This window comes from Eschrichtius robustus, chromosome 10 (assembly GCF_028021215.1).
Source record: "Eschrichtius robustus isolate mEscRob2 chromosome 10, mEscRob2.pri, whole genome shotgun sequence".
Lineage (NCBI taxonomy): Eukaryota > Metazoa > Chordata > Mammalia > Artiodactyla > Eschrichtiidae > Eschrichtius > Eschrichtius robustus.
Window position 1 is genome coordinate 80,778,729 of NC_090833.1, and position 19,207 is coordinate 80,797,935.

At 41.6% G+C, this 19,207-nt stretch overlaps 1 pseudogene; it reads left to right on the plus strand.

Moving 5' to 3' along the window:
- The first annotated feature begins 1,894 nt into the window (after positions 1–1,894).
- On the plus strand, positions 1,895–9,936 carry LOC137770966 (AP-1 complex subunit sigma-2 pseudogene; annotated as a pseudogene).
- The last annotated feature ends 9,271 nt before the right edge of the window (positions 9,937–19,207 follow it).

Here is a 19,207-nt window from a genome sequence, read left to right on the forward strand (position 1 = left end):
CTGGTCAACCGAAACCCTCTTTTTTTTTTTTTTTTTTAGCAACCTCTTACTCAATTTATTATGTATTTATTTATTTTTTATTTATTTGGTTGTATTGGGTCTTAGTTGCGGCATGTGGGCTCCTTAGTTGCAGCTTGCGGGCTCCTCAGTTGTGGTTTGTCGGCTCCTTAGTTGTGGCATGCGAACTCTTAGTTGTGGCATGCACGTGGGATCTAGTTCCCTGACCAGGGATTGAACCTGGGCCACCTGCGTTGGGAGTGCGGAGCCTTAACCACTGCGCCACCAGGGAAGTCCCAACTGAAACCCTCTTCTCGAACCCCTGCTGACTGCATTCTCTGCCAGTTGTGTCCACTTCCTTTTTGTTGACATGATTTTGCTATGGATAATTTGAAACTTCACTGGGAAAATTTAAGATCTCCCCAGACTGGCTCCTCTAAGACCTCTTCCTTCCCATATCCTCTGCTCCTCCTTCCTCCTTTTGCTGCCTTCCATCTTCCATTCAGCTCCCTTGAATCCTTTGCTATGTACCCCCTCAAACTCCTACCTCCTCCAGCCCTCTGTCCACCCTGCCAGACCTTTCCCTTCCCACTTCAGCCCCTCAACTCCCTACAGTCACTTGAACTTTAGGCCCCCATACCCTCCATCAGGGGCTCTCAAGGGGCTCAAAGACCTATAAAAGCAACTACTTGGGGCTAAAAAGGAAACAGGAGCTTTTGGAAGTTGGGAAAGTGAAAACTCTTAAAAGTCTTCTCCACAAATACAAGTGAAAACTTTAGCCATCTAGTGAGTAACCTTAACATATTCATCTGCCAGAAACACAATTTGGATCCAACTGTTCTTTCATGTACTAGTGAGTTTTGAATTAATGTACCTGACATATGGCTAAAATTTTTAAATGAAAGCTGTAAGATCTCAGTTTGCATTTGTCTGTATGTTTATGTATGTCTTTACATGTATGTTATGTATATGTGATATTTTTCCACCTCTGGATGGTGGTGTCAAAATTGATTTGTAAAAGAGCTCTATTTAATTGGCTTAACGAAAAATAAGTGCTGGGCTTATAACTACTGAGCCTGCGCTCTAGAGCCCGCAAGCCACAACTACGGAGCCCATGCGCCTAGAGCCTGTGCTCCACAACAAAGAAGCCATTGCAATGAGAAGCCCACGCATCGCAATGAAGGGTAGCCCCCTCTTGCCACAACCAGAGAAAGCCTGCATGCAGCAACAAAGACCCAAAGCAGCCAAAAATAAATAAATAAAATAAATAAATTTATTTTTTTAAAAGTAATAATGTTTAACCTTCTTAAGTTATATTTGTATGGGTGTTATATTATCAGTATAGGTGTTCCAGAAATTATATGAAATTCCTAGGATCCGATATGTCCTGGTATAATGTTATCAGTCATAACTCTAGTTATCATCTTAAAATGTTGTACGACACAGAAATAACCAAATTTCCTTGTCAATTGTGTTTAAATGAACTCTCATCAGGTTTTTAACCATGGCCATTTTTAAGTCTTTTGGTCAGTCACAGACAGTTATTGTTTTAATCTGATGTTTCCTGAAAGCTTTCGCAAGTAGCTATGATCCAAAAACACTTTGTCTTCATATTCATGGAAAGGACTTTGATAAGTACTCTAGAATATCAGTTTCCAATAACTTTGAGATCATACCATTGAACTGGGTAAGAATTTCCAGAACTCTAATGGAAAAACAGAATGATTCATAAAACTACTAGCTCAAGATCAAGCAAACAAGAATTAATTACCTGGGACTGAATAAACTGATGAGAATGATTACAATAATTATGACTTTTTGTTTGAAACACTGCTAGTTCTTTAATGTTTTGTTTTCTAGATTTAAGAAAACTTTTCTCTTTTCTCTTAAGCGATCTATGATTTACGGCAATTTGGTAAAGTGTACCTTTGTAAACAGAATTGAGGCATTTATCTTTTCTCCCTACCTGATCCCTCCAGAATTCAGACTCTTATTGAGTATTCTTATTTTTATGGCAATATAACTATTTGTGTAAGTTTCATAAGAATCTGTTCTCCTTGTGATAGGACACAATTGGAAACATTGGTTATATTACTAAGGCTTTGACTAGGATATCAAATTTGAGAATGATGTACATAGAATCAGATATGGCCAGACAGCTTCAAGGAAATAAGGTTGACTTTAAGGAGCCAATGCTTATTAAGCTCCCTTCTGAGAAATTTCCTGGTTCCTTGATTTCAGGGTTTCCAGCCTTACCAGGTGAGTAAGGAAGATCAATTCCTGGCAGACCCAGGAACCTCAGGATATTTTGGGGACTTGGAGCACAGAGGAATTCACCCAAATGCATAGATATGCATGTGAAGTCTGATGATGAGTTCTTGGCTTGGCTTCCTAGCCTTGAAAGTCTTTTAAAAGTCCAATCAGAGACTCCTTATGAAAGTTCCAACAAAGCAGATTTTAAAAGAGCCTATATGGTCAATTGCTATTCTTGCTGCACTTATGTAATAATCAGGCCAAGTTTAGTGAGACTAGACTTATTTTGCAAACAGATTCATCTTACCATGATTACCTTTGCTAGAAATGGGGGTGATTGTACAGAGAAAAATTATGTTTCAATAGAAAATTATAACACATCCTTGTGGGTATGAGATTCTAGCCCTGTGCATTGTCTTTGAAGTTTTGTTATCTACCTGCAAACTGGACTGGCTCTTGAATTCTAGTTTTCTCTAATATCTGGTTAAAACTCTCCAAACTAATGCTTGCAATGTTCTTTCACCCTTCTGACTTGGAATCACTAAGAACAAAAACTTCCCTTTTCCAAAAGCCCTGGAAGCTGAAACTGGACAACTTGATATAAACCTCAGCGATATCACCACAACAGATCATGTATGGACAACCTTCATGTCTGTTGCTGTCTGGGTCACTCAGAAAGTTCACTGGAACACCCAATGACATCATCAGAAACATTTAAACTGTGAAAGGTGCTTCTAGCCCAATATCTAGAAATCTTCTCACGGATGCCTTCTGGACTCAGAAACTGACTTATAGTGTGCTCCAACTATTATATGTTTTGTCTCCAAAGAAATGCCTCTTATCAAATACCTGCTAGTATCCCACCTGAGATACCACCTCCTGGAATGAGGCACAGTTGTTTAACTGAACTGACCTATTCTCAGGACTAAGAGACTGGTTCAATGAGATCTACCAACTCAGCTTCTAGACTGTGAAATTTCTTGAGGAATTTTCAAAGGTGGGGAATGAGGCTAGCAGAATATGCTGCCCCAAAATATGACTGCAGGAGTTCAGGACATGCTACCCCAAAATATACTCCTTTGGTATATTGATTATTTTGAGCTGTAGGCACTTGAAAAAATGGCAAATGCAGGTAGAGCTTTCTCTGAACCCCCCTTGTCTGTCTAAAGATAGATCCTCCAAAAGGAACTCATTTGTCACAAATACCCTCCCTAGAGGCATCATTGACCAGGGAAGATTGAGTCTTATCACAGGAAAGGAGGCTAGAAGTTGATACAACATGCTGACAAACTTGGTCACAAACTATCATACCTCCCTTCTATTCTTCTAAGGGCCCATTCATCTTTCCTAAAACTCATTTCCTCTCCCCTGAGAGTCCTACATTCCCCCTCTTTTTTCTCTATTAAGGTGGTATATAATCCTTAATTCTAAGCCACCTCAGGGAGTCACTTATTTTCCCTTGGGGATCTCCCATGTACGCATAAGGTATACATGTTTATAGACTTCTCTTTGTTTTTCTCTTGTTAGTCTGTGTTTTTATTACAGAGGTCGCAGCAAAGAACTCACAAAGTTAGAGGGGAAATTATTTTTCCTCCCTTTGAGGACTTACAAATTGGAGTTCTCTCTCTCCCACCTGCCTCATCCACTCCCATCAATCAATAAATCAGTAAATTCTCTATCCTAGGTGCTGGGGATTAAGAATTGAATAAGACACCAAAGGTGGTGGGGGAGACAGATTCATTTTTAAAAGATCAATTACCATACAGTGTTAAAAGTGCTGTAAGAGAGACAATTTAAGGGCCTATGAAAACTCAGAGTGGTACATCACCCAGACCCCAACAGACTGAGGAGACAGGGTAAAAAGATGATATCTACACTGTCTCTTTAAGAATGAATAATTGTTAATTAGATGAGAAGAAGAAAGGAGGAAGCAAGAGGGGGTGACAGATTGGATGGGAGAGGAAAAGAAGGAGTCAAGAACAACACCCAGGTCACTTGGTTGATGAGCAAATGTGATGCAGTCACTAAGACAGGAAAGGCCAAATGAGGAACAGATATTAAAAAAAAAACAGACTGATTCGGAGTTGGACACGCTGAGTCTCAGGTGCCTGCAGATATCCAGGGAAAAATAACCAATGCAGCATTTCCAAAGTGTGTTCTAGGAACCCCAAGTTCCAGGAGATACTAATATTCCAGGAAAAAGGGGGGGGGGTCTGTTGCAGGTTATACTAGCCCAGGTTCCCTAGAAAACAGAGCCTGAAGCAAAGATTATATGCTCAGGCTTTTTATGGAGGCACAAAACCAAAGCCTCAAGAATGATATAAAAGGGAAGAGAGGCATGGAGGGATGGAAAGCAATGCAAGATGCAGGCAGCAGCAGCTGGTTGGCCACAGAACTACACCACTGGCTACAGTTAAATAGTTAAGGAAAAGCAAAAAGTCAGGAGTCCAGGTCTCAGGCAGGGCTGAGAGAATCTGAGGAAATGTATTGATTATGTTCAATACAGATGTCAAATAAGTTTAAGAAATACAGGGTATTACACACTCCCTCTTAAACACTTGCAATGCATAATAGCACATTAACAGTTCTAGGAGCACCTCAGCAAAAAAGTCAATTTCATTCTATTTAACCCAGCATTTTCCAAATTTATTTGACCATGGAAGCTTTCTTTCATGTCCTACTTGTCTGTACAACTCAGTTCTTGTCAGCTGTGGATACTAGAATCTGGGGCTAAAGAGAGAGTACAAATTGGAAATAAAGATTTGAGAAACATACGGATAGTGATTGAAGCCTGGAGAATGAAGGGGATCATGCAGGAAGAGTTTGTAGTTTGATCCTAATCCTGAGTCTTGGGATACACCAGTATTAAGGGACAAACACAGGAAGAACAGATTGGTTCAAGGTGGTGGAGTAGAAGGACATGCGCTCACTCCCTCTTGCGAGAGCACCAGAATCACAACTAACTGCTGAACAATCATCAAGAGGAAGACACTGGAACGCACCAAAAAAGATACCCCACATCCAAATACAAAGGAGAAGCCGCAATGAGATGGTAGGAAGGGCACAATCACAATAAAATCAAATCCCATAACCACCGGGTGGGTGACTCACAAACTGGAGAACAATTATACCACAGAAGTCCACCCACTGGAGTAAAGGTTCTGAGCCCCACCTCAGTCTTCCCAACCTGGGGGTCTGGTAACGGAAGGAGGAATTCCCAGAGAATCAGACTTTGAAGGCTAGCGGGATTTGATTGCAGGACTTCGATAGGACTGGGGGAAACAGAGACTCCACCCTTGGAGGGCACACACAAGGTAGTGTGTGCATCAGGACCCAGGGGGAAGGAGCAGTGACCCCATGGGAGACTGGACCAGACCTACCTGCTAGTGTTGGAGAGTCTCCTGCAGAGGCAGGGGGTGGCTGTGGCTCACTGTGGGGACAAGGACACTGGCAGCAGAAGTTCAGGGAAGTACTCCTTGGCATCAGCCCTCCAAGAGTCCACCATTAGCCCCACCAAAGAGCCTGTGGGCTCTGGTGCTGGGTCACCTCAGGCAAAACAACCAACAGGGAGGAAACTCAGCCCCACCCATCAGCAGATAAGCAGATTAAAGTTTTACTGATAGCTGCCAAACAGAGCAACACCCAGCTCTACCTACCACTAGTCCCTCCCATCAGGAAGCTTGCACAAACCTCTTAGATAGCCTCATCCACCACAGGGCAGACAGCAGAAGAAAGAAGAACTACAATCCTGCAGCCTGTGGAAGGAAAACCACTTTCACAGAAAGATAGACAAAATGAAAAGGCAGGGGACTATGTACCAGATGAAGGAATGAGATAAACCCCAGGAAAACAATTAAATGAAGTGGAGATAGGCAACCTTCCAGAAAAAGAATTCAGAATAATGATAGTGAAGATGATCCAGGACCTTGGACAAAGAATGGAGGCAAAGATCAAGAAGATGCAAGAAATGTTTAACAAAGACCTAGAAGAATGAAAGAGCAAACACGTAGAAGAATTAAAGAACAAACAAATGGAGATGAACAATACAATGACTGAAATGAAAAATACACTAGAAGGAATCAATAGCAGAATAACTGAGGCAGAAGAACGGATAAGTGACCTGGAAGACAGAATGGTAGAATTCACTGTCACAGAACAGAATAAAGAGAAAAGAATGAAAAGAAATGAAGACAGCTTAAGAGACCTCTGGGACAACATTAAACGTACCAACTTTCACATTATAGGAGTCCCAGAAGGAGAAGAGAGAGAGAAAGGACCCAAGAAAATATTTGAAGAGATTATAGTCGAAAACTCCCTAACATGGGAAAGGAAAGAGCCACCCAAGTCCAGGAAGCACAGACAGTCCCATACAGGATAAACCCAAGGAGAAACACACTGAGACAGTAATCAAACTGACGAAAATAAAAGACAAAGAAAAATTATTAAAAGTAACAAGGGAAAAACGACAAATAACATACAAGGGAACTCCCATAAGGTTAACAGCTGATTTCTCAGCAGAAACTCTACAAGCCAGAAGGGAGTGGCACGATATATTTAAAGTGATGAAAGGGAAGAACCTACAACCAACATTACTCTACCCGGCAAGGATCTCATTCAGATTCGACAGAGAAATCAAAAGCTTTATAGACAAGCAAAAGCTAACAGAATTCAGCACCACCAAACCAGCTCTACAACAAATGCTAAAGGAACTTCTCTAAGTGGGAAACATAAGAGGAGAAAAGGACCTACAAAAACAAACCCAAAACAGTTAAGAAAATGGTAATAGGAACATAAATATGGATAATTACCTTAAATGTGAATCGATTAAATGCTCCAACAAAAAGACAGAGGCTCACTGAATGGATACAAAAACAAGACCTATATATATGATGTCTACAAGAGACCCACTTCAGACCTAGGGACACATACAGACTGAAAGTGAGCGAATGGAAAAAGATATTCCACACAAATGGAAATCAAAAGAAGGCTGGAGTAGCAATACTCATATCAGATAAAATAGACTTTAAAATAATGTTACAAGAGACAAGGAAGGACACTACATAATGATCAAGGGATCAATCCAAGAAGAAGATATAATAATTGTAAATATATATGCACCCAACATAGGAGCACCTCAATACGTAAGGAAAGGGCTAACAGCTACAAAAGAGGAAATCAACAGTAACACAATAATAGTGGGGGACTTTAACACCTCACTTACACCAATGGACAGATCATCCAGACAGAAAACAAATAAGGAAACACAAGCTTTAAATGATACATTAAACAAGATGGACTTAATTGATATTTATAGGACATTCCAACCAAAAACAACAGAATACACTTTCTTCTCAAGTGCGCACGGAACATTCTCCAGGATAGATCACATCTTGGGTCACAGATCAAGCCTTGGTAAAATTAAGAAAATTGAAATCATATCAAGCATCTTTTCCCACCACAACGTTATGAGATTAGAAATAAATTACAGGGGAAAAAACATAAAACACACAAACACATTGAGGCTAAACAATACGTTACTAAAGAACCAAGAGAGCACTGAAGAAATCAAAAAGAAAATCAAAAAATACCTAGAGACAAATGACAATGAAAACACGATGATCCAAAACCTATGGGATGCAGCAAAAGCAGTTCTAACAGCGAAGTTTATAGCAATACAATCCTATCTCAAGAAACAAGAAAAATCTCAAATAAACAATCTAACCTTACACCTAAAGGAACTAGAGAAAGAACAAAGAAAATCCAAAGTTAGTAGAAGAAAAGAAATCATAAAGATCAGAGCAGAAATAAATGAAATAGAAACAAAGAAAACAATAGCAAAGATCAATAAACCTAAAAGCTGGTTTTTTGAGAAGATACACAAAATTGATAAACCTTTAGCCAGACTCATCAAGAAAAAGAGGGAGAGGAATCAAATCAATAAAATTAGGAATGAAAAAGGAGAAGTTACAATGGACACCGCAGAAATACAAAGCATCATAAGAGACTACTACAAGCAACTCTATGCCAATAAAATGGACAACCTGGAAGAAATGGACAAATTCTTAGGAAGGTATAACCTTCCAAGACTGAACCAGGAAGAAATAGAAAACATGAACAGAACAATCACAAGTAATGAAATTGAACCTGTGATTAAAAATCTTCCAACAAACAAAAGTCCAGGACCAGATAGCTTCACAGGCAAATTCTATCAAACATTTACAGAAGAGCTAACGTCCACCCTTCTCAAACTCTTCCAAAAAATTGCAGAGGGAGGAACACTCCCAAACTCATTCTACGAGGCCACCATCACCCTGATACCAAAGCCAGACAAAGATACTACAAAAAAAGAAAATTACAAATCGATATCACTGATGAATATAGATGCAAAAATCCTCAACAAAATACTAGCAAACAGAATCCAACAACACATTAAAAGGACCATACACCATGATCTAGTGGGATTTATCCCAGGATGCAAGGATTCTTCAATATAGGCAAATCAATCAGTGTGATACACCATATTAACAAATTGAAGAATAAAAACCATATGATCATCCCAATAGATGCAGAAAAAGCTTTTGACAGACTCCGCGAACCGGGTCCTCTCCCCACAGCAACACGGCTTCTCTTCCTCAGCTCAGGGACAGGGGCTTCCCCTTAGCCGCCGCCGCCGCCGCCGGCCGAGCCCCGCCGCGCCTGCGGCCCGCGGCCGCCTCGTCAGGGAAGCTTCGACTGCAGAAATGGTACGTCCCGTTATCAGACAAAGAGAAGAAAAAGATCACAAGAGAACTTGTTCAAACCGTTTTAGCACGGAAACCTAAAATGTGCAGCTTTCTTGAGTGGCGAGATCTGAAGATTGTTTACAAAAGATATGCCAGTCTGTATTTTTGCTGTGCTATTGAGGATCAGGACAATGAACTAATTACCCTGGAAATAATTCATCGTTACGTGGAAATACTTGACAAGTATTTTGGCAGTGTGTGTGAACTTGATATCATCTTTAATTTTGAGAAGGCTTATTTTATTTTGGATGAGTTTCTTTTGGGAGGAGAAGTTCAGGAAACATCCAAGAAAAATGTCCTTAAAGCAACTGAGCAGGCTGATCTACTGCAGGAGGAAGCTGAAACCCCACGTAGCGTTCTTGAAGAAATTGGACTGACATAACTCTCCTCCCCTGTTGATGACTTCTTGTGGCATTTCACACACTGCAGATGGTCACTGCCTTCATGTCCATGTTAGCTAATGGTGTAAGATGACGTCTTGTCAGTATTACTGTTCTGCTAAGCTGCTTCATTCAGGCCTACACGATCTTTTTTTAAAGGGAACTTTGGTTAATCAAGTGATAAGGGACTTAAATATGAATTAGAACGAATGCAGGAAAAGAAAGGTACTTTTTCTGGCTATTTTAAAGTTTATAGATCTGTTTCTCTTGAATAGATTATTATCATTACCTTGATTATGTGTATCTATGAACATGACACAATCAGGCAATATACATTTATTAATTACTGTCTTTGGCAAAAAAATTAAATTATGTGAAACCTGGTTTTATGAAACCAAAGACTAGTGCATTTCAGTATATATGCAAATAAAGGGAATTGACATGTCACATATCAAATGAATAAAAATTTCACTCTATGTTGAAACTTTAGGAAAAAAACAAATGTATACCAAAGACCCTTATTAGAAACTAGACACCTTAAAACAAAGGGAATACACAAAAGACTAATGGAATGATGCTGTTTTACACTAAAAATTATTTCTTAGGCATTCCAGACCTGGGACGAGGAACAGAGATCAGCTGTTTCATAATAGTAAGCACGTTATTTTTAAGGCCAAGGAACATTTGACTCCTGAGCTAAGTTTCTTGTTGTCATAATCATTTAGTCACTTAGTTGCATTGTTTTTGATGCCCCCAAAATAAAATGGAAATGTTGACTTACCAGGGATTCTTAATAACAGTATGTTATGGAAAATGTTTTACTCCCTTCACAAAGTGTTGCATAAGTCATTGTTTAAAGCACGAATATTCCTTCCAGGGTGCTTGTTACAGCCAAATTTATTTTACTCCCCTATTGCTTCCCTCCACTTAGAAGTGCAGCAAACTTTAGGGCAGCTTCCGTCCCTTCTGTGGCACTGCCTAGTTACTGGAAGTGATAAATATAAAAACAGATACCACCTTTCATATGAAAGTGTGAGCTGAATGAGGTAAAATGGCACTAGTGGGCTCTATATTTTTTAAGGATATACAGTTGTTTCAATGTCACTTTTATACATACTTCTATGTATGTAAACATGTCTTCACGGTTTACACTTTCATTTGTATCTGCTGGGCTGGATTAAGCTTTGTTGTGATTGTGACCAATATTCAGGCCACGTGAGCACGTCTCATCACATCGCCAATTAGTTGTAATAAATGTTCAATGTACACCAAAAAAAAAAAAAAAAAAGCTTTTGACAAAATTCAACACCATTTATAATAAAAACTCTCCGGAAAGTGGGCATAGAGGGAAACTACCTCAACATAATAAAGGCCATATATGACAAACCGACAACAAACATCATTCTCAATGGTGAAAATCTGAACGCATTTCCTCTAAGATCAGGAACAAGACAAGGATGTCCACTCTCGCCACTATTATTCAACATAATTTTGGAAGTCCTAGCCACAGCAATCAGAGAAGAAAAAGAAATAAAAGGAATACAAATTGGAAAAGGAGAAGTAAAACTGTTACTGTTTGCAGATGACATGATACTATACATAGATAATCCTAAAGATGCCACCAGTAAACTACTAGAGCTAATCAATGAATTTGGTAAAGTAGCAGGATACAAAATTAATGCCCAGAAATCTCTTGCATTCCTATACACTAACAACGAAAGATCAGAAAGAGAAATTAAGGAAACAATCCCATTCTCCATTGCAACAAAAAGAATAAAATACCTAGGAATAAACCTACCTAAGGAGGTAAAAGACCTGTACTCAGAAAACTATAAGACACTGATGAAAGAAATCAAAGATGACTGAAACAGATGGAGAGATATACCATGTTCTTGGATTGCAAGAATCAACATTGCGAAAATGACTATACTGCCCAAAGCAATCTACAGATTCAATGCAATCCCTATCAAATTACCAATGGCATTTTTCACAGAACTAGAACAAAAAATCTTAAAACTTGTGTGGAGACACAAAAGACCCCAAATAGCCAAAGCAATCTTGAGGGGAAAAAAAACGGAGCTGGAGGAATCAGACTTCTTCCTGACTTCAGACTATACTACAAAGCTACAGTAATCAAGACAATATGGTACTGGCACAAAAACAGAAATATAGATCAATGGAACAGGATAGAAAGCCCAGAGGTAAACCCACACACCTATGGTCAACTAATCTATGACAGAGGAGGCAAGGATATACAGTGGAGAAAAGACAGTCTCTTCAATAAGTGGTGCTGGGAAGAGCAGACAGCTACATGTAAAAGAATGAAATTAGAACACTCCCTAACACCATACACAAAAATAAACTCAAAATGGATTAAAGACCTAAATGTAAGACTGGACACTATAAAACTCTTAGAGGAAAACATAGGAAGAACACTCTTTGACATAAATCACAGCAAGGTCTTTTTTGACCCACCTCCTAGAGTAATGAAAATAAAAACAAAAATAAACAAATGGGACGTAATGAAACTTAAAAGCTTTTGCACAGCAAAGGAAACCATAAACAAGACAAAAAGACAACCCTCAGAATGGGAGAAAATATTTGCAAATGAATCAACGGACAAAGGATTAATCTCCAAAATACATAAACAGCTCATTCAGCTCAATATTAAAGAAACAAACACCCCAATCAAAAAATGGGCAGAAGACCTAAATAGACATTTCTCCAAAGAAGACATACAGATGGCCAAGAGGCACATAAAAAGCTGCTCAACATCACTAATAATTAAAGAAACGCAAATCAAAACTACAACGAGGTATCACCTCATACCAGTTAGAATGGGCATCATCAGAAAATCTACAAACAACAAATGCTGGAGAGGGTGTAGAGAAAAGAGAACCCTCTTGCACTGTTGGTGGGAATGTAAATTGATACAGCCACTATGGAGAACAGTATGAAGGTTCCTTAAAAAACTAAAAATAGAACTACCATATGACCCAGCAATCCCACTACTGGGCATATACCCAGAGAAAACCATAATTCAAAAAGACACATGCACCCCAGTGATCACTGCAGCACTGTTTACAATAGCCAGGTCATGGAAGCAACCTAAATGTCCATCTACAGACGAATGGATAAAGAAGATGTGGTACATATATACAATGGAATATTACTCAACCATAAAAAGTAATGAAATCGGTCATTTGTAGAGACATGGATGGACTTAGAGAGTGTCATACAGAGTGAAGTAAGTTGGAAAGAGAAAAGCAAATATCGTATATTAACGCATATATGTGGAATCTAGGAAAATGGTGCAGACGAACCAGTTTGCAAGGCATAAATAGAGACACAGATGTAGAGAACAAACGTAGAAACACCAAAGGGGGAAAGCGGGGGTGGGTGGGGAGTGATGGTGGTGGGATGAATTGGGAGATTGGCATTGACATATATACACTAATATGTATAAAACAGATAACTAATAAGAACCTGCTGTATAAAAAATAGATAAATAAAGATTTTTAAAAATACACAGGAAGAAGATCTCTTAAAAGAGACAAGGAAGAAACAGTCACAGAATTAGGAGAATCTGAAACCATCATTAGGTAGTTAAAGCAGAAATGAATTTATGATCAGATGTAGGTAAGCAGAGGACACCTTAGGACTGAGCTACTAAAAATCCATCCTAGTCCCCTGGCGGTCCAGTGGTTAGGCCTCTGCACTTTCATTGCTGAGGACCCGGGTTCGATATCTGGTCAGGGAACTAAATATCCCACAAGCTGCGAGGTGCAGAAAAAAAAATTCATCCTAACCATCAGATATTACCCAGGAGCTTGTGAGAAATGCAGAATCTGAGATCTCACTCCAGATCTACTGAATCAGAATCTACCCTTTAGCTGGATCCTCAGGCCAATATGAACATTAAAATCTGCCAAGCTTTGGCTCACAATATTGCTGGAAGGCCTGGAGGAGTAGACTTAAAACGAAGCTTCCAGAGATAACTGTAAGCCCTCAGGATCACCATGCCTCTGTCATCACGATCAGGAAAGAAGCCACGAACACTCTGCTACAGGAAGCTGCTAAACCAGGAAGCTAGTGACCAGGAAACAAGTCTGCCACAATCCACGCCTGCAAAATTGATGCCTCACCTGATCCTCCTCTCCACTTAGCTCCAGGTTCAAGCCCTGTGCAAGTTCATTTAATTAGCAATTCCTAAATCACATTTGGAATGCCAGCTGCAAGGGAATCTAGGTAGTGTGTCTTCCCAGCTTAAACTAGAAAGAAATAGAAAGGGATATTGTGTGAATCACAGTATCCACCACTGGTGGTGTCACAGAAGCTCTGACAGGTGCTGATATCTGCCCCCCAATATCTATTCTCCCTTTCATCCATGGCAATAGACTACCCCGAATAAGGACGTTTCCCAGCCTCTCTGCAGATAGATACGACCCACGAGATTAAGTTTGGGCCAATAATATAAAAGTGAAAGTGTCACATAGCCGCTCCTGGGAATCTTTGAGAGACAGCAGGAGCATGTCCTTTATATTCTTCTTTGTCCCTCCTTCCAACATGCTGCTTGGAGCACCATCTTGGACTATGAGGTTGAGGACTACACCCTGGTGTTGGCAGAGCAGAGCTAGAAAGAGTCACCCTTCCAGCTCTGATGACTGATTCTGTATACATGAAGAACAAATCAACCACGGTTATCTTGGATCACTGCCAGCAGAACCTAATTCTAACCAATACAGATTTCAAGGGCACTGGTTCTTGACATTTTGGCAGATCACTGATCCCTTTTGAGAATCCAACGAATGCCCTGGACCATCCTCCCTAGAAAAATGCAGATTTGTACAACACGTGGTATAAACATTTTAAAGACTGCATGTTGTTTCTTAAGACAATCTAGGGACTCATGGATCCCCAGTTAGGAAGCCCTAGAGTTGAGATTTTTCAAGAAGAAACAATTGTAATCAACAGGTAAATGAAAAATTTAAAGAAAAAGTAAGAACTGGGAAGTAGCCCCTGGATTTGGCTTCCGATTGCTGATGCCATTAGTAGGAGCAGTTTCAGTGCAGTGGGTTGAGGTGGGACAGAAGCTACACTGTAGAGTGCCAGAAGAATGGGAATCAAGGAAGTGGAGGCAGCAAGATCATCAACTATTTAGAGTAGCATGGCCCTTAAGAGAGTGGTGGCCAGGAGACAGTGGAGGCCATGGGCTCCAGGGAACATTTTCCTGGCCTTCCTCTGCTTCTAGGACTAGACCAGCCAGAGTTAGGGTAATCTGGGATATCCAATACCACTCAGTGTTGCAGCCCAACTGGTGGCTTTGGCCTTCACTGCCCTGGAAATGCTGATGCTGTCTCAAAAATGAGGGTTGAGGGGGAGCCTGGGAGCAGGAGAGGTCCCTGCTCTCCCTTAATTAAGGGAGCAGGAGAGGTCCCTTAATTAAGTCCTTCCCCTTCAGACACTACACACTAGGGTGCCTTGGACATCACTCCATGAGACGACTGCCCCTGCTGCCCCTCCGTCCCCACTTCTGGTGTTGCTGCTGTGACTGGATCCGAGACCTGAAACCAGTGCGCCCAATAGCCTCCGCACAACGGTGGAGCTAATGTCCAAGCAGACCACAGCCAGTCCTCAGGAGAGGAGAGGGAACCACACCATGTATCCTGGTTTCTCTTCTCACCAGGAAGCTCCTTCATGCTCTTCTGCAATCAGGCCTTGCACTGGCGTTCCTGGCATGTCTCCATGACTCTCTCCACCCACACCTCCTCAACCCTGCTCTGCGATCCCAGCCTCATCCCTTTCTTCTCACCCTGAGCCCTTCCTTTCATCATCCCTGAACACATTGGTCACTTACATCCTCTCTTTTTTAGCATCATCCTTTCTAATGATAAAACTACCTTCCCAATGAAAGATTTATTGTGCACGGAACCCTCCCCAGCTCCCCACGGTGGTGAAATTAGACAAAGGCTAGTCACATTTGGGAAACTGGAGAAGGAAATGGCTCAGATTTACACCCGAGCCCTGGGGAACAGCACCACCAGTGGGAGCCTATGGCAGAGGCTCCACCTTGAGTGGCAGAACTTTTATGGGGACACAAACTGCCCATTTATCGTCTATCTTGGGAGGAAGCAAGGATCCTCACTGGGGCCTGGCACTCGCCGGTTTGCTGATTGCTGGGCCAAACTGTCAGGTTTTAGTAGTCCTTCAAAGGCATCCAGGGAGAAAGCGAGGGTCCTGGGTCAGAGCTGGAGCAGGGTTTGCTCTCACCTCTGTGGCCTCCACTTCCCAGGACATACTCCTGCTGCTCTGGACCACGGCAACCTCCAGAAAGGAGATCGGGCTTACGAAATGGAAATTGTCCAGCGAAACTTAGAAACATCCCACCGGTTCCCGCCTTACTTCCCACTACCAAGGTCCCAGTGTTCAAAAACTACAGAGCTTAGCAGCCGCAGAAAGCCTTTCCGATAAGTGAGAGCTGAGCCAAACGTTCAAGTACCGGGGGCCTGGTTCCCTAGGGCAGCCTCGTCCTCCTCCCCTGATCAGCATTTCCTGGGTGAGGAGGAAGAATTCAGCAAAAGGAGTAAATGTCCCCCTGGAATTTTAGCAAGGGACCTGGAAAGAAACACAGGCTCTGGCCTCTGAAAAACCTGGGTGGCAATCCCATCCCTGCCACTGACCTGCTGTGTGACCTTGGTCATATCCCTTAACTTCTCTGAGCTTCCACTTGCTTTCTCAACTGTAGACTAAGAATTAGAATTCCTCTTATATACGGTTGTAAGAATTAAACAAAATAAGGTCTGCACAGTTCCTGGTTTTTATTAAGTTACCAACCTGCTTGCAGATAGAGCCTCTAAAAGAAACTGTTTCCCATTTTCTGAAATGCTCTCCTCTCTGCCCTTAGCTTCCCTTTCTCCTCTCTCATCATTTCTTTCTCTAGCACAGGGAAAGATCTCCTAGGTCCCCACTATTCGAAGGTCCAGGGCGGCAAGCAGCCTCAACCAGGAGTTTGTGAGAAATGCAGAATCTGAGGCCTCACCTCAGACCCCCTGAGTCTGAATCTGCATTTTAATAAGATCCTCAAGTATTTCTCTGTGCAAATTAAAGTTTGAGAAGCACTTGCACTGGGTTACCCCTTGCTTCTTTTATTTACAACATCAAATAGAACTGAATTTCACACCACTTAATGGGAGTTTCCCTCTAGCAAATTGCTACACACTAAAATCTTCTTAATTGTGACACTTGAGCAACAACAAATCATAATATTAATTAAAATAATAACACAATCTAATATGTGTTTAATGCTTTGGTATTTACAACACTCTTTTTTTTTTTTTTTTTAATAAATTTATTTATTTATTTATTTATTTTCGGCTGTGTTGGGTCCTCGTTTCTGTGCGAGGGCTTTCTCTAGTTGCGGCGAGTGCGGGACACTCTTCATCGCGGTGGGCGGGCCTCTCACTATCGCGGCCTCTTGTTGCGGAGCACAGGCTCCATACGCGCAGGCTCAGTAGTTGTGGCTCACGGGCCCAGTTGCTCCGTGGCATGTGGGATCTTCCCAGACCAGGGCTCGAACCCGTGTCCCCTGCATTGGCAGGCAGATTCTCAACCACTGCGCCACCAGGGAAGCCCTACAACACTTTTACACCCACATAATCTCATCTGATTCTAGAATATGGGATGGCTATCTTCAATCAGAGAGTGTTTGAGTGAGCGAATGAATAAATGATTGAATGGATGACTTGGGGACTATTTAGTGGAGAGAAATTGAATTACAAGAGGGCTTTTAGGATTACACCAATGAGGAATTTTGTCCAGTCGCTGGTAAGAGATTCAAAACAACAGTGACCTAAACAAGATAGGGACTTATTTTCCTCTCATATGATAAACCATCTGCAGGCAGGTCAGGCTGGTATGGGGATTCTACAAGGTCTCAGAAGCTGGAATCTGTCATCTGCTCTGCCATCCTCAGCACATGACGTCCATCTTCAAGATCACCTCATGAGTGAAAGATGGCTGTTGGAGCTCCACCCATCAAATTCATATCCCAGGGACAAAGAAAGAAGAATCGGGGGAAAGGGAAAAGGGGTGCTTGCTGAGTTAACTCCTTTAAACAGCTTTCCCAAAATCCCACCCAATCACTGCCACTGACCTCTCATTAGCCACCCCCATTTGCAAGGAAGGTTGGGAAATGTGGTTTTATTAGCCAGATACATGGTGCCCCCAACATAGGAGTAAGTAAGGTGGGGATAATGGCTATTAGGATGAAAGTTAGCATTCTCTGCCAAAAGGGGTACGAATGAAAGGGAAGAATGCATATACAGATCATGTTCAGTGTGTCAAGGCCTTCTTGGAAGTGTTTTGTGTTTCATCCCATGCAACAGCTCAATAAGGAATAGAACAGGGCTTCCCTGGTGGCGCAGTGGTTGAGAATCCACCTGCCAATGCAGAGGACACGGGTTCAAGCCCTGGTCCGGGCAGATCCCACAAGCTGCAGAGCAACTAAGCCCCTGCGCCACGACTACTGAGCCCGCGCTCTAAGGCCCACGAGCCACGACTACTGAGCCCGTGTGCCACAACTACTGAAGCCCACGCGCCTAGAGCCCACGCTCCACAACAAGAGAAGCCACCGCAATGAGAAGCCCGCACACCACAACCAAGAGTAGCCCCCGCTCTCCACAACTAGAGAAAGCCCACGTGCAGCAACGAAGACTCGACGCAGCCAAAAATAAATAAACAAATTTATAAAAAATAAATAAATAAGGAATAGAACAGTCTGGACAGGAGGGAGTGGTCCCTGCTAGGCTGCTTCTGGGGAAAAGGAAAGAGTCTTCTTACCAATGTATTACCTGAGGGCTCAAAATGGGGGGAGGTGAAAAATCAGGCCCCTCAGCTAGTCCAGCTCAGCTGGAGTGTGGTTTTCTCTCCAGAGGATGCTGGTTCATGATGGAGTTGTCATCACTCGTGCTCTTCTTCCTGCCTGGGATGCTCTCCCTCCTCGACATCCTAATTCCAATCTTCTTCCACCCAACCCCTGCCCCATCCTTCTTTTCTCAGCTTGTATGTTCTCACAACCCTGTGATATATTTTGTAGGGGAGCAAAATTTGCCACCCTAGAATACGACTCTTTGGCATGAGGAAGAAACAAAAGACTCAGGAAGTTTTTTTCTTTTTTTTCTTTTCACCTCCCCCTTAACTACCTAAAAGAATTCAGAGAGAGGGCCTTCTCCAGGAAAGAGAACTATCACCAGAGCTATCTATAGTATAATATGAACTAGGTGTGGTACACAGGCAGGAAACTAGCAAAGTCTGTTTGTTAAAATTCCTCTCTCTGTCCCATTGTTTCTACACGGCTCAGCAAACATTTAACAAACATTTGCTCTTCTTTCATCTTCCTACAAATTGCCTTCCTTCCCTTTGAAGTCCCAGACACATGCTCCCTTCTCCTTAGTCCAGAATGACATATATACCTCATGCTGCCTGTATTTGGAATCTCTCACGTCAATGTGGATTTCTTGTACATAAGTAATTAAATTTGATTTTCTCCTGTTATTCTGTCTCGTGTCAATTTAATTCTTAGACCAGCCAGAAGAGCTGAGAAAGGTAGAGGAAAATTTTTTTCCTTCTTGACAGTTCTCATAAACCTGGATTTTACCTGTATAGTACTTGTTCCAGGTCTGTCCTGCCCTAGCCTCCAAGTATAAGGTCCCTGGGGGTATATACCACGTCTATCCTATTCGTCGTTAAATTTCCAGTAGTTTGAGCGTTTTGGGAGGGTTTTTTGTTTTGTTTTTA